Source organism: Aplidium turbinatum, chromosome 8 (assembly GCF_918807975.1).
Source record: "Aplidium turbinatum chromosome 8, kaAplTurb1.1, whole genome shotgun sequence".
Classification (NCBI taxonomy): Eukaryota; Metazoa; Chordata; class Ascidiacea; order Aplousobranchia; family Polyclinidae; genus Aplidium; species Aplidium turbinatum.
In genome coordinates, this window is record NC_137479.1 from 13,451,235 (window position 1) to 13,462,738 (window position 11,504).

The following is an 11,504-nucleotide window of genomic DNA, read 5'->3' on the forward strand; positions in this document are numbered from 1 at the left end:
ATGCAAAAGCTTGCATTGACTTTTTGGGAAAAAGCAACCGAACAAAGTCTGTAGCGCCCGTTAAGGGACTTGAACCCTTGACCGTTGGATTAAAAGTCCAACGCTCTACCGTCTGAGGTAACCGGGCTGAGAGTTTGAACATTTGTATCTCCCAATCCATGCTGCAAAACAATTGCAAATTTTCAATCACTTTCACCTCATCACTGTCAGTTTCCTCCTTCGGTCAACTAAGAAAGTGAAAATCAAGTAACAATGGTTGAATTCCAGAGATTTGGGCTTGAGCAAGGCACTTCTGGTAAACCAATCAGTTGCACACACAGCTTTGTGTGATTGCGACAAAGGGAAAATCAAAATAACCAAGAATGGTAAATGAAATTGGCGGCGGTGGAACTCGAACTCACGCCATCGAAATGACTGGTGCCAGCGCCTTAGACCGCTCGGCCACGCTACCAGTCGAAGGTGAAAAGAATTTTTTCCTTCACAAAACTCAATGTAGTGGTCGTCATGTAACTACGGTGAACCATGACTGCCAGACAATTTGATGGTTTTTAGTTTTGGTGATCATCTGGTTGTTACAAAGTGAAGGATTTAATTAAAAACACTTGTGTGCTTATGCCACTGAGACTCTTTGTCTAATTGTCATCTAGGCTTTACTGAGTTTGGGTTGATGTAATAGTGAAAAAGCTGCAGATTTATTCTGGCAATTTCGTACCGGAATCAAAACTTATTGAAAAACAACGTTATATTCATAAGTTACCCTGCAATCAGGGCATTTATGAGAAGACAACGGACATTGGAACGAATGCAAAAGCTTGATGTGCATTAATTTTTTGGGAAAAGGTAACCGAACAAGATGTGTAACGCCCGATAAGGGACTTGAACCCTTGACCGTTGGATTAAAAGTCCAACGCTCTACCGTCTGAGCTAACCGGGCTGAAAGTTTGAACATTTGTATCTCTCAATCGATGCAAAACAATTGCAAATTTTCAATCCTTTTCCCCTCATCACTGTCAGTTTCCTCCTTCGGTCAACGAAGAAAGTGAAAATCAAGTAACAATGGTTGAACTCCAGAGATTTGCGCTTGAGCAACGCACTTCTGGTAAACCATCCATTCAGCGGCACACAGAGCTTTGTGTGATTGCGATAAAGTAAAAAAATCAAAATAACCAAGAATATGAAATTGGCAGCGGTGGGATTCGAACCCACGCCATCGAAATGACTGGTGCCTTAAACCTGGGTTTCCCAAACGTTTTTGGGCCACGGACCACTATTTGTAAATCTGTTTATTTGCGGACTTCCAATACAAAGGTAAAAATGAATAAAACCGACTTTTGTTTAATTACAAAAAAACTGACAACATCAATGGGACTGCTTCTTATTGCATAAGTCATCAGTTCTCGGAGTTATTTGTGAAAGGCAAACTTGTAAGTCTGGGTCCACGAAAAGTCTGGACTAGCATTTTGTCTTCATGTTAGAAAGAGCTGAAAATGCTGTCTCACACATGTAGGTCGTGGCAAAAGGCAATAAAATTTTGGTTGCCTTTTGCGATAGCAATGGGTATTCCTCCACAACACTCAACCAGAAAGATGCAATAACTGTTTGATTAAAACTAAGCATTAAAGTTCGATCAAATGATAATTCGGCTAATTCTTCTTCTTAGCGTCCTGGCAGATCAGTCTTTGTAACAACAAAAAGGGTCTAAAATCCAGTCAAAATCCTCATATCTCTTTTAAAAAAGGACTTCTTGAAATGTGCAGAAAGCAATTCCAAATGTTGTGCAACATCAGAGAAAATCAACTCTGTATTAATTAAGGGTTTGTTGGAAATGTAGTCACACAGAACAAGAAACATAATATGCACCACATTATCATTTATCCAGGTTTTCCATATGTTGAGTTTCTTTATGAAATCTGCTATTTAGTTTGTTTGCGGCAATTATCTGTGACAGGTTACGTATAACTGTACAACGTATATGTGTGACTTTTTAATTTCTTGTCATATTGCCACGGACCACCTGTGCAGTCGTCACGGACCACCAATAGTCCGCAGACCACAGTTTGGGAAACCTTGCCTTAAACCAGCGCATTAGACCGCTCGGCCACGCTACCAGTCGAAGATGAAGGAATTTTCTTTTTCACAAAACTCAATGTGGTGGTTGTCATGTATCTTCGGTGAACTATCACAAACGATTTAATTAAAAACACTTGTGTGATTGATTGAGTCTTTATCCTCGGACTGGGAAAGCTTCTTGCAGAGCTTAATCCTGGCAGTTTCGCATACTTGTAGAGGCTTTGAATCACTGACGCTGGCCCGGTCGCGAAAAATTTTTTCCCACGAGATTTCTGTCTCATTTACATATTTTGGTAAAAGTTTGTATTAAAACCTTGTGAATGCAACATTATCTTGATGTCACGGTAGGTTCAGTGGCTTCATCGTCTGCCCAGTGATCGTGAGGACGAGGGTTCGACACCCGTCGAAGTCAAACTTTTTTTTTCTTTAAATTAATTTTTGCGGTGCACAAGAGCTTTTCAAAAAAAGTAGGGTTAGGGAAAGCTTATATTTTATTATCATTGGCAAATAGTTATTTCGCAATCTGAATCAACCAATCTCTCAAAACACTTGTCGGAAAATCTTACTTTTAGAGTGACTAGAACCAATGATACAGAAATCTCGTGGGAAAAAAAAATTCGCCGGACACCGAGATTGACAGAGTGAAGTTTCCGATTGTTGAAAACTTGTTGCCGGGGAATTATTCCTTCCATTAGATGCCACTGAATGGAGAGCAGTCCTTAACGTGCGTTGCTCAAGCGCACACCCCGAGAGACGAACCAGCGCCGCTTGATCTTGAAGCTTTTTCGTTCCAGAAGTGACGCGCTAACCAATTGAGCTATCGGGGCGGACTTATGTGCTTATGCCATTGAGAGTCTTTGTCTAGTTGTAATCTAGGCTTTATTGATTGATTGATTGATTGATTGATTTTATTTCGTTGTAGGTAAATATAATACAATAAATACAGCAATAAAAAAGGAATTTCCAGCAACGGGAATCTGCGAAGAGACCATGGGTCTTCGAGTCAAGCAGATACCCCAGATTCTAATAGAAGTTCTAAAATTGCGATAAGAATAATTCAATAACGAAAATTGAGACAAGGTGTTAGAAGATGGTCATAGAGAAATATATTTAGTAGTCTATCGGTAGCATAAAGGTAATACAAAATTAATCGTGCTAATATTTGGCGATGAGTGAGTATTTGTGTTGTTTTTTAAAAGAATAAAATGACAATTTACGCAAGCTCGTTGGTAAGGAGTTCCAGACTTTCACTCCGGCATATTTAATGCTGCGCTGGAGTCGGGATGAGGCGTAACGTGGGACAAAATAACAATCATTGGAAGAGTGTCTAGTAAGTCGTGCATTATACATGAGTTTGGCTTTTTCAAAGTAGTGTGCGAAAGGCAGAGGCAATACATCCGTATCAAATTTAAACATGAATTTAGCAATTTCATGTTCGTACAAATCTTTAAGCTTGAGTATGTTAAGCTATGTTATGTTAAGTACTTTAAGCGTTGAGTTTGGGTTGATGTAATAGTGAAAAGGCTGCAGATGTATTCTGGCAATTTCGTACCGGAATCAAAACTTATTGAAAAACAACGTTATATTCCTAAGTAACCCCGCAATCATGGCATTTGTGAGAAGACAACAGACATTGGAACATATGCAAAAGCTTGCATTGATTTTTTGGGAAAACTAAATCTGTAACGCCCGATGAGAGACTTGAACCCTTGACCGTTGGATTAAAAGTCCAACGCTCTACCGTCTGAGCTAACCGGGCTGAGAGTTTGAATATTTGTATCTCCCAATCGATGCGAAACAATTGCAAATTTGCAATTATTTTTACCTCATCACTGTGGTAACGACTAGAACATCACACAACTCAGGCGAAAGAGAAAATTGAAAAAAGAAAGCTAATTAGGAAAAAACGATGGTTTGCAAAGGAGAGTTTTTGGCGCTAAAAGCAACTACTTTTAATTCTCTCATTTTCGAAAACCTTCATTTTTTTCCGATTACTGTAGTTTTCTTTTTTCAATTTCTTATTCGCCTGATTTGTGTGATGTTCTAGGTTTTTCCCATCACTGTCAGTTTCTTCTTTCGGTCAACGAAGAAAGTGAAAATCAAGTAACAATGGTTGAATTCCAGAGATTTGCGCTTGAGCAACGCACTTCTGAAAACTTATGGCTAAACTTCTGCAAAACCATACATCTAGTTGTGTATGACCATCACTTTCGAAAACTTCAAGAAAACTTTGACCATTTTCTTCTCAGCACCTTGTTTTGTGGGAAAGCGTGAAAAGATAGCACAAGGTCTTTGTCACTCATAGTGACACTGTCACATAAACAGAAATTTGTAGGCATTGCCTCAACCATAAATTAGGGTAACTTACTGTTTGTGAGATACTTTTGTAGCACTGCAAATGGCTATAGCCAGATTAGGACAAATAAAAATTTGTTAAAATTGTAGACTTACGAAACTGCAATTTCGATTGAATTGAGATGCTGTTTGATAAAGATAAACTCTACCTATGTGATCTAAACCTGATAAGTTCACTTTTTCATTTAGGTAGTTCTTATTTTGCACATGCTTTAGGGTTTAGACCAGGGCTACTCAACTGGCGGACCGCGGTCCGAATCCAGACCTTCTGGGTGTTAAAGGTGGACCTCGGGCTTCTGGAAGAATAACCTCATCGCTACATTTTAGGGCCTCTTTAAACAGATCTCCATTAGGGAAAAGCATTTTTTGTGATTATCCAAGGAGCTCGGGGCTTGGCCCCCAGACCCCCCAACGCTTTGCCGTCGTCGTTGATGTACGATCCACACGCTACACTACAAAGAAACACAATGCATTTTTTCTTTTTTTATTTCTTTGTTAGCGTCAGACAAAAATCCAAGTCGTGTTACATACGGTACTAGTTACTACCTGAAAAGTGTTTCGGTGCTCGTAGGCTACTGGTTGTTTAATTTTCGTGGTTGCATGTCAATTATTCACTGGATCGCAAAAATATTCAACTTGTCAAAATGGACCTTTGCTAACATTAGTTGAGTAGCCCTGGTTTAGACCAACCCCACACATTCACGTTTTGCAGTAGTCGTACTATGCGGTACCTTACCAAGTCACCACAGAGAAAGAATGTATCCTTCTCACTTATGGTGACGTTACAGCGGTGTTGCCGTTTTTATTTTCGCAATTGAATGAGTGCCAGATTCGCCGAAAGTCAACGAAAGTTTGCAAGCGTGTAACTTAGTAGCCTGTTGGTATTTTTTACGATTTTCTGGTCAGGGAAGTTTGTTAGTATCATCTTTTTGGTATCTTAAGTATATTTAGCGAATTTATTTACCTGTCAGAGGCATTTTAAACTTTTGCTATTTGTTTGTGTTGGCAATTCAAGAAAACTTGCGGCTCTTTGACGTCACAATCGAGTGTTTCTTTTATTGTAACCTTGCGCAAAATATTTCACAGCAAGCAAAGTTTCCCAATACAATCTACAACACTTATGCCAGTCAGCAATTTTGTGAACAGAGAACATAAAATACATTTTGGGCAAAAGAAACGCTAAGATGTTTGAGAAACTTTTTGTGAGAACTTTTGTGGGAGTGCTGCAGCACCGCAGCACAAACTAGCGAGCCGCCCTTGGGCCTATACAACCATTGCGGATAACACGAAATAGCTCAGGGGTACAAAGATTTTTGAAAACTTTAGTGGCGCATAAATATTTTTATGGCGCACAATTATAAGCATTACCGCTGGGTCGAAAATCGTGGGGACAGTTTTTGTTTCTTCTACAAACCGAACTATACGGTTTATTTGATTGGACTAAAAATGCAAAGCTGCTGCACCAAACTCCGAATTCACTCCACTCCGAAACTTTTGTGAAAAATGAAACTCCGAATCCACTCCATTTTTTAAATCGGTTAAACTCCAGCTCCACTCCATACTCCGGCTCCATTTTATGCTCAACTCTAATAGATCAGTGGTGTTCCACAACCCACATGGCATGCGTGCCAAAAGTGATACGCAGGGTATTTAAATATGGCATTTGAACTCCAGCAAAAATTTAGTCAAAAAACTAAGATTTGTTGCAAGGTTACAGTAGCCTAATTGTTGTTCCATTGTTTATTGATAAAATAATAGCAGCAATTGGAACAAAGAACATTCACTTCTGATCTGTGTCATATTGCAATGGTTGAAGCGTACCCACAGCACAGGTCAGCAGGTGGTTTTGACGTTGTTGAAGACTTGCTAAATTGGCCCCTTTTCTGGTTTGTCTGCAGACATGCAGTCAAAACAATAGTATTTGTGAAGGTATGATCATTAAACTGTAGTGATGGTTTTGCATTCGTACCATTTTATAGCTTGATGTGTAGAAGCAATGAGCAAGAGATTGAGAAATAAGTCTGTACGAACGTTTGTAATATGGCAATAAATGTTGACAAGGGAATAAGTTATAGCCTAAAATAAAAATTGGCACGCTTGCGTGTTTGAGTTGGACACACACACCTGTTATAGACCAATTTGGATAAGCTACTAGGCCATGAAAGGGTAGTGGGTCTTGATCAAATTGTTGTGAATCTTTTGTTGTGATCTTGATCAATCCATGTCTCTTAACAAAGTTTGCCTAATTTTAAGCGAAACTGCATTAAAAGAGCGAGTTTTGCCAATACCAAACATTCAAACATCTCAGCCAGGAACTAGCAACAAGAAAACATAGAGACTTAGCTTTATTACCGAAAAAATGCCGAAGAAAACATGATCTTATCTTTTTGGTATGCCACCGGACAGCACCATTTTACAGGAATATTTATACCCATATTTTTGTTGAAAATGCTCTCAGAATGCACCAAACTCAAAGTAGTTTTTCAAAATTTTCTGGGGGAGGCCCCCCAGATCCCCCGCCGCTGGGTGTAGCCCGACGGCCGTCAAAAAAACCCAAATTCCTGGCTACGCCACTGATTGTTCATATCTGTTTTATCTTTTTATTACTTTTTAATTCATTTTCAAATTTTCTGCCCCTCCCCCCAAAAAAGCTCCTAGATTCGCGCCTGTATGAAAGTAGCAAAGTAATCGCAATTGTAGCATATAATCCGCTGTGATCTTGTTCTCCAGTAGTAGACTGCAAAGCAAAGAAGGGTATAAAGAGAGGAACAAAATAGGTGGATGACGTTCGATATGGTATCCACACTGAAGGTAAAATATCCGATTTAATGTGATTTAGATGCAATAAAATTTACTGTGACTTTGAATAAGGGACAAGAGAATGTCCATGTCCAACCAATGCGAGTTTAACAGAAATGAATCATGATCAGACCATTACCAGTAGTTTTTAACAAGCAACATTATTTTGTGTACCCTATAGTCAGTATAATCTATGTAAATTTATTGAAAAATAATTAGCCTATGTAGATAAAATTAGTTACATGGGCTTCCAGATATGTCAATGTACTGATGTCAATTTATGTCAATGTACTGATGGCCTCTTATAAGCAGTTTCTTGTCAGATTTCATATCCTATAACAGTTCAATTACAGTTCAGGTAGAGTCAGGTTATAGACTTTAAAACAGGAATTAGATATGTTGTTTTTTACACAAGGTATAGTCGTGACAATAACCTACGGCGTTCACATTGGAAATAAGAAAAGACATTGAAAAAGTTACAATCGCTGAAAACACCAGCATTTGCAGATCGACAATAAAAAGTTGCAAACAAGTTTCTATTTAGTGTTTTAGGATAAGGAAATAACCATATTCCACGCAATACGCACAAAGCAAAAGTGGTCACATTCAAACCCGTATTTGTATGAACAAAATGCAACCAACCTGGAATTGTTTCCGCAACCAAAGAAACTATCCACACAGCTCCGAGTTGCATCAGCACCTTATTGTGACTTATGTTGTTGTATTCAAATGGGAACCTGATGGCGTGTATTCTTAGAATGGACATGTATACTAAATGATACATTTTTTTGTTTGTTTGTTTGTTTATCTTTATCCTGCATTGCGGGAAAGCGGACTTGAGCGCTATGCATCGGTGTACGCCTTCCGACGTACACCTGACCCACGCTGCAGCCGACGGCAATGTCTGTTTCCGGTTGTCTACACTACTTATGACTTAAATTTGATACTACCCATTACTCGAAATCGATCACTAGGTAGAGGCAATTATCGTAAAGTTTCTTGCCCAGAGAAACAACGAAGAGAATCAAAAAAAATGTTACAATCCCTCCAACAGTGACGAAAGCAGAACCTCGTAAGTGGAGATGTTGCTGATTTAACTCCTCCAAGGAAATACCAATTGACCAGCTAAAGTTGTAAACCACAAACAAGAAAATTTCGACACCTTGAAAGTTTACAGCAGCATTAGACTCCTTTGCTATCAGATAGATGTTTTATGTCCATTTAGAACAGTGGTTCTTAACCTATGGGTAATTACCCACTTGTGGGTAATTTCAGGATAGCAGGTGGGTAATCAGCTGAACCAGAATATTTAAAATTATTGATGTTGCAAACAATATCACAGCTGTAAGTGGTAAAGTTGCTTTATTACTTACACTTTTTTTGATGCTTTGAGTCCGTTTTAGAATTGTTTCGTCATAGTGATTTACTTTCTCATCATTTTTGTCGCTGGTTTTATGTATTTAATTTTTGTAACATAATAGTACTATACTTTTTCTTGTATCCGATAGCTTAGTAGGTATTTTATTTATGATTGAGACAAACGGTGTCAATAGCATAATACAAGTGAGGTTGTTGACCACTCCAGCAGATTAATTGAGGAATTCATCGCTACTTTCCTATAGTTTTGAACAAGACACTCCTTTGATGGCATTAACAAGGAATCCTTTCAGAGTTTCTGTTGAAAATTTTCCCAGTGAAGAAGATGAAGATATCCAACTGGCAAGGCTTCTTTTGAAGATGAAAGCTTGAGAAAATTCTGGGGAATGATAGGAAATGCATATCCAAAGGTTGCGCAAAAACCACTAACATTGTTGACTATGTTCCCTTCTGGCCTACTTACCTCTGTGAATCAGCATTTTCAAGTATTGTTGCTTTGAAATCAAAATCCTGAAACAAGCCGTTAGATCTGGAGGCAGATTTACGTCGTGCAGTAGACTATCCAAAAATCGCACTCAATATTGTATCGATTGTACACAAAAAAAACAAGAGCAAATGTTTCACTGACACTATTGATGTCGTTCTTCACATTAAATGTTGTTTATGTTGAATAACGCTGTTCTATATTATTAATATGGCAAATGGATAAAATTAGATTTTGGGTAATGGGACTTTGATCTGAACAGAAATGGGTAATAAGGGAAAAAAGGTTAAGAACCACTGATTTAGAACAACCACGATTTGACTATTTTTTAAGAATGCTATGATATAAAATCTGCAGTACATATATTTTTATGTATAATGTATTTTAAATTTCAATTAATTTCTTGACGTAGCTTCTTTCTTTAACTTTGTAAAAAACCAACCTCATAACTGGTAGCCTATGTACCAAAACGTAGTATAGAATAAAATAATGGAACTATATGTGAAGGTATGAATAAAAGTATTGTTCAAAAACAATGACAAATCAATCTCATACATGAAGAACAACTTACCTGCAAACAAGGGCTCCGAGAGAGGGGAGGAAGTCGGGCAACTTTTCCCCCTAGCATAACATAGTAAAGGAAAAACGAATAGTTTTTCGTTTTATCACTTTTGAGGGAGGCCCATTTTTATTACTAAAATAAAAATTTATCAACTTAAAAATAAACAAATTTTTGAATGAAATGCGTATAGTTACAAATATTTTTCGATCATTGGAGAATGGAGATGCTACTTTAGAAGAACAAACCATTCTCGTATTAAGTCAAGCTATGTTAAGGTAGCTTGCTTCAAGTGATATATCGACATGCATAATATTCGTAAAAAATACGATCCTTTCAAAAGTATTGCTGCAGTTGCTTATACATGTAGCCTTATAATCAGAAAATACTATATTTTCCATATAAGGCAAATTAGTTTTATGTTTTTTTTCATACTCACCAGTTATAGGATCAGCTATAGCAAGTGAATTTTGACAAAAGGTCTATTTTATTGATTTCTTTTTTTCTTTTTCTGTGAAATCCAACCAACAAAACCAATAAATTCCCGACGAGAATCGCTAATCCCAAACAAATAACTACGAGTAGAAATACTGAAGCCCTTGCAACTCCACATTCGCTGCATGAAAGTATCGATGAGTTTGCCGGACAAGCGTCAAAATCTGTTTCTTTACAAAATCCAGGAAGTCCACAGATCTTCGTGATAAGTTCTGAGGTTCCGTTGGCATAAGTTCGGTTGTACAAAGCGCGGTCAGTGATGAATTTAGGAATAAAAACATTTCTGTCGGAGTATGGCAACATGACTTCTCTTACAAACGTCTAAATATGATTTAAAAATTTGCATTTTAAAGCATGTGCATTATTTTGTTCATTTTTGACACTCTTAGTTTCACACAATTTTGTTCTTGATTCTAGTTCTAGCATTATTTTGTGCCCTTGAAAGCAAGGATTTTTTTGGCTGAGCAATGTCTGACTAAAAAAAATTCCGAAAAATTACATTGCACGTTTGCGTTTTGTGTTTTTGCGTTTACCTTGCACGTTTTGCGTTAAATCAATGGTTGAGTCTTGTTATTGTTCCAACATTGTGATCTTTCTATATGCAAATTCAGATATTTTTTACTCTGAAGTGGCATTTTGTGTCCAACTATACAAAGATAACTGAAAATTTGTTTTAAAATTAGTTTGAATAACTTATACCTCAGTGATCTGCAGTAGGCTTGAACTTGCACTGTACATTTTCACATTACTACAAGTGATATGCTACTTTGCTACTATTAATACTATACTATGACTCTTATTGCTATTATATTATTACAGTAGACCTATCAATAGTATTATAAGTTATAACACTACTATTACTGCTACACACGTTTATTCCTATTATTAAGCTTGCACTAGTTGGTTGGTTTTGAATCTTTATCCTCGGACTGACAAAGCCTTGATAGGTTATTCCTGGTAGTTTCGCATACTTGTAGACGCTCTTGACGCAGGGCCGGTTACCGAGATTGGCACAATGAAGTTTCCCGATTGTTGAAGTGTTGTTGTCGTGGAATTATTCCATTCACTAGGTGCCGCTAAATGGAGAGCAGTCCTGAAATGCGTTGCTTAACACACACCCCGAGAGTCGAACCAGCGCCGCGTGATCTAATATTACAAACCTGGTATTACCATTGATCAGTAATATATAACTACAGCAATCAAGGCATTTAAATAGATTTGAACTTTCTGCAATCATCTTTCAAAGTATTAAAACAAATACAAAATAACATTTTCCTGAGATGATTAAAGCCCATTGAAGAACAAAACTTTCTGAAACTATCTGAAGGTGTAAACATGTTTTAGAACAAAGAAAATAAAACAAGT

At 37.6% G+C, this 11,504-nt stretch overlaps 2 non-coding genes across 2 annotated transcripts; both read right to left on the reverse strand.

Annotated features, from left to right (window-relative positions):
- Positions 1 to 861: 861 nt before the first annotated feature.
- Positions 862 to 934, reverse strand: Trnak-uuu (transfer RNA lysine (anticodon UUU)). Its single transcript has one exon. It is a non-coding gene; the product is annotated as a tRNA-Lys (tRNA).
- Positions 935 to 3,756: 2,822 nt separating this feature from the next.
- On the reverse strand, positions 3,757 to 3,829 carry Trnak-uuu (transfer RNA lysine (anticodon UUU)). Its single transcript has one exon. It is a non-coding gene; the product is annotated as a tRNA-Lys (tRNA).
- Between the last annotated feature and the right edge of the window lie 7,675 nt (positions 3,830 to 11,504).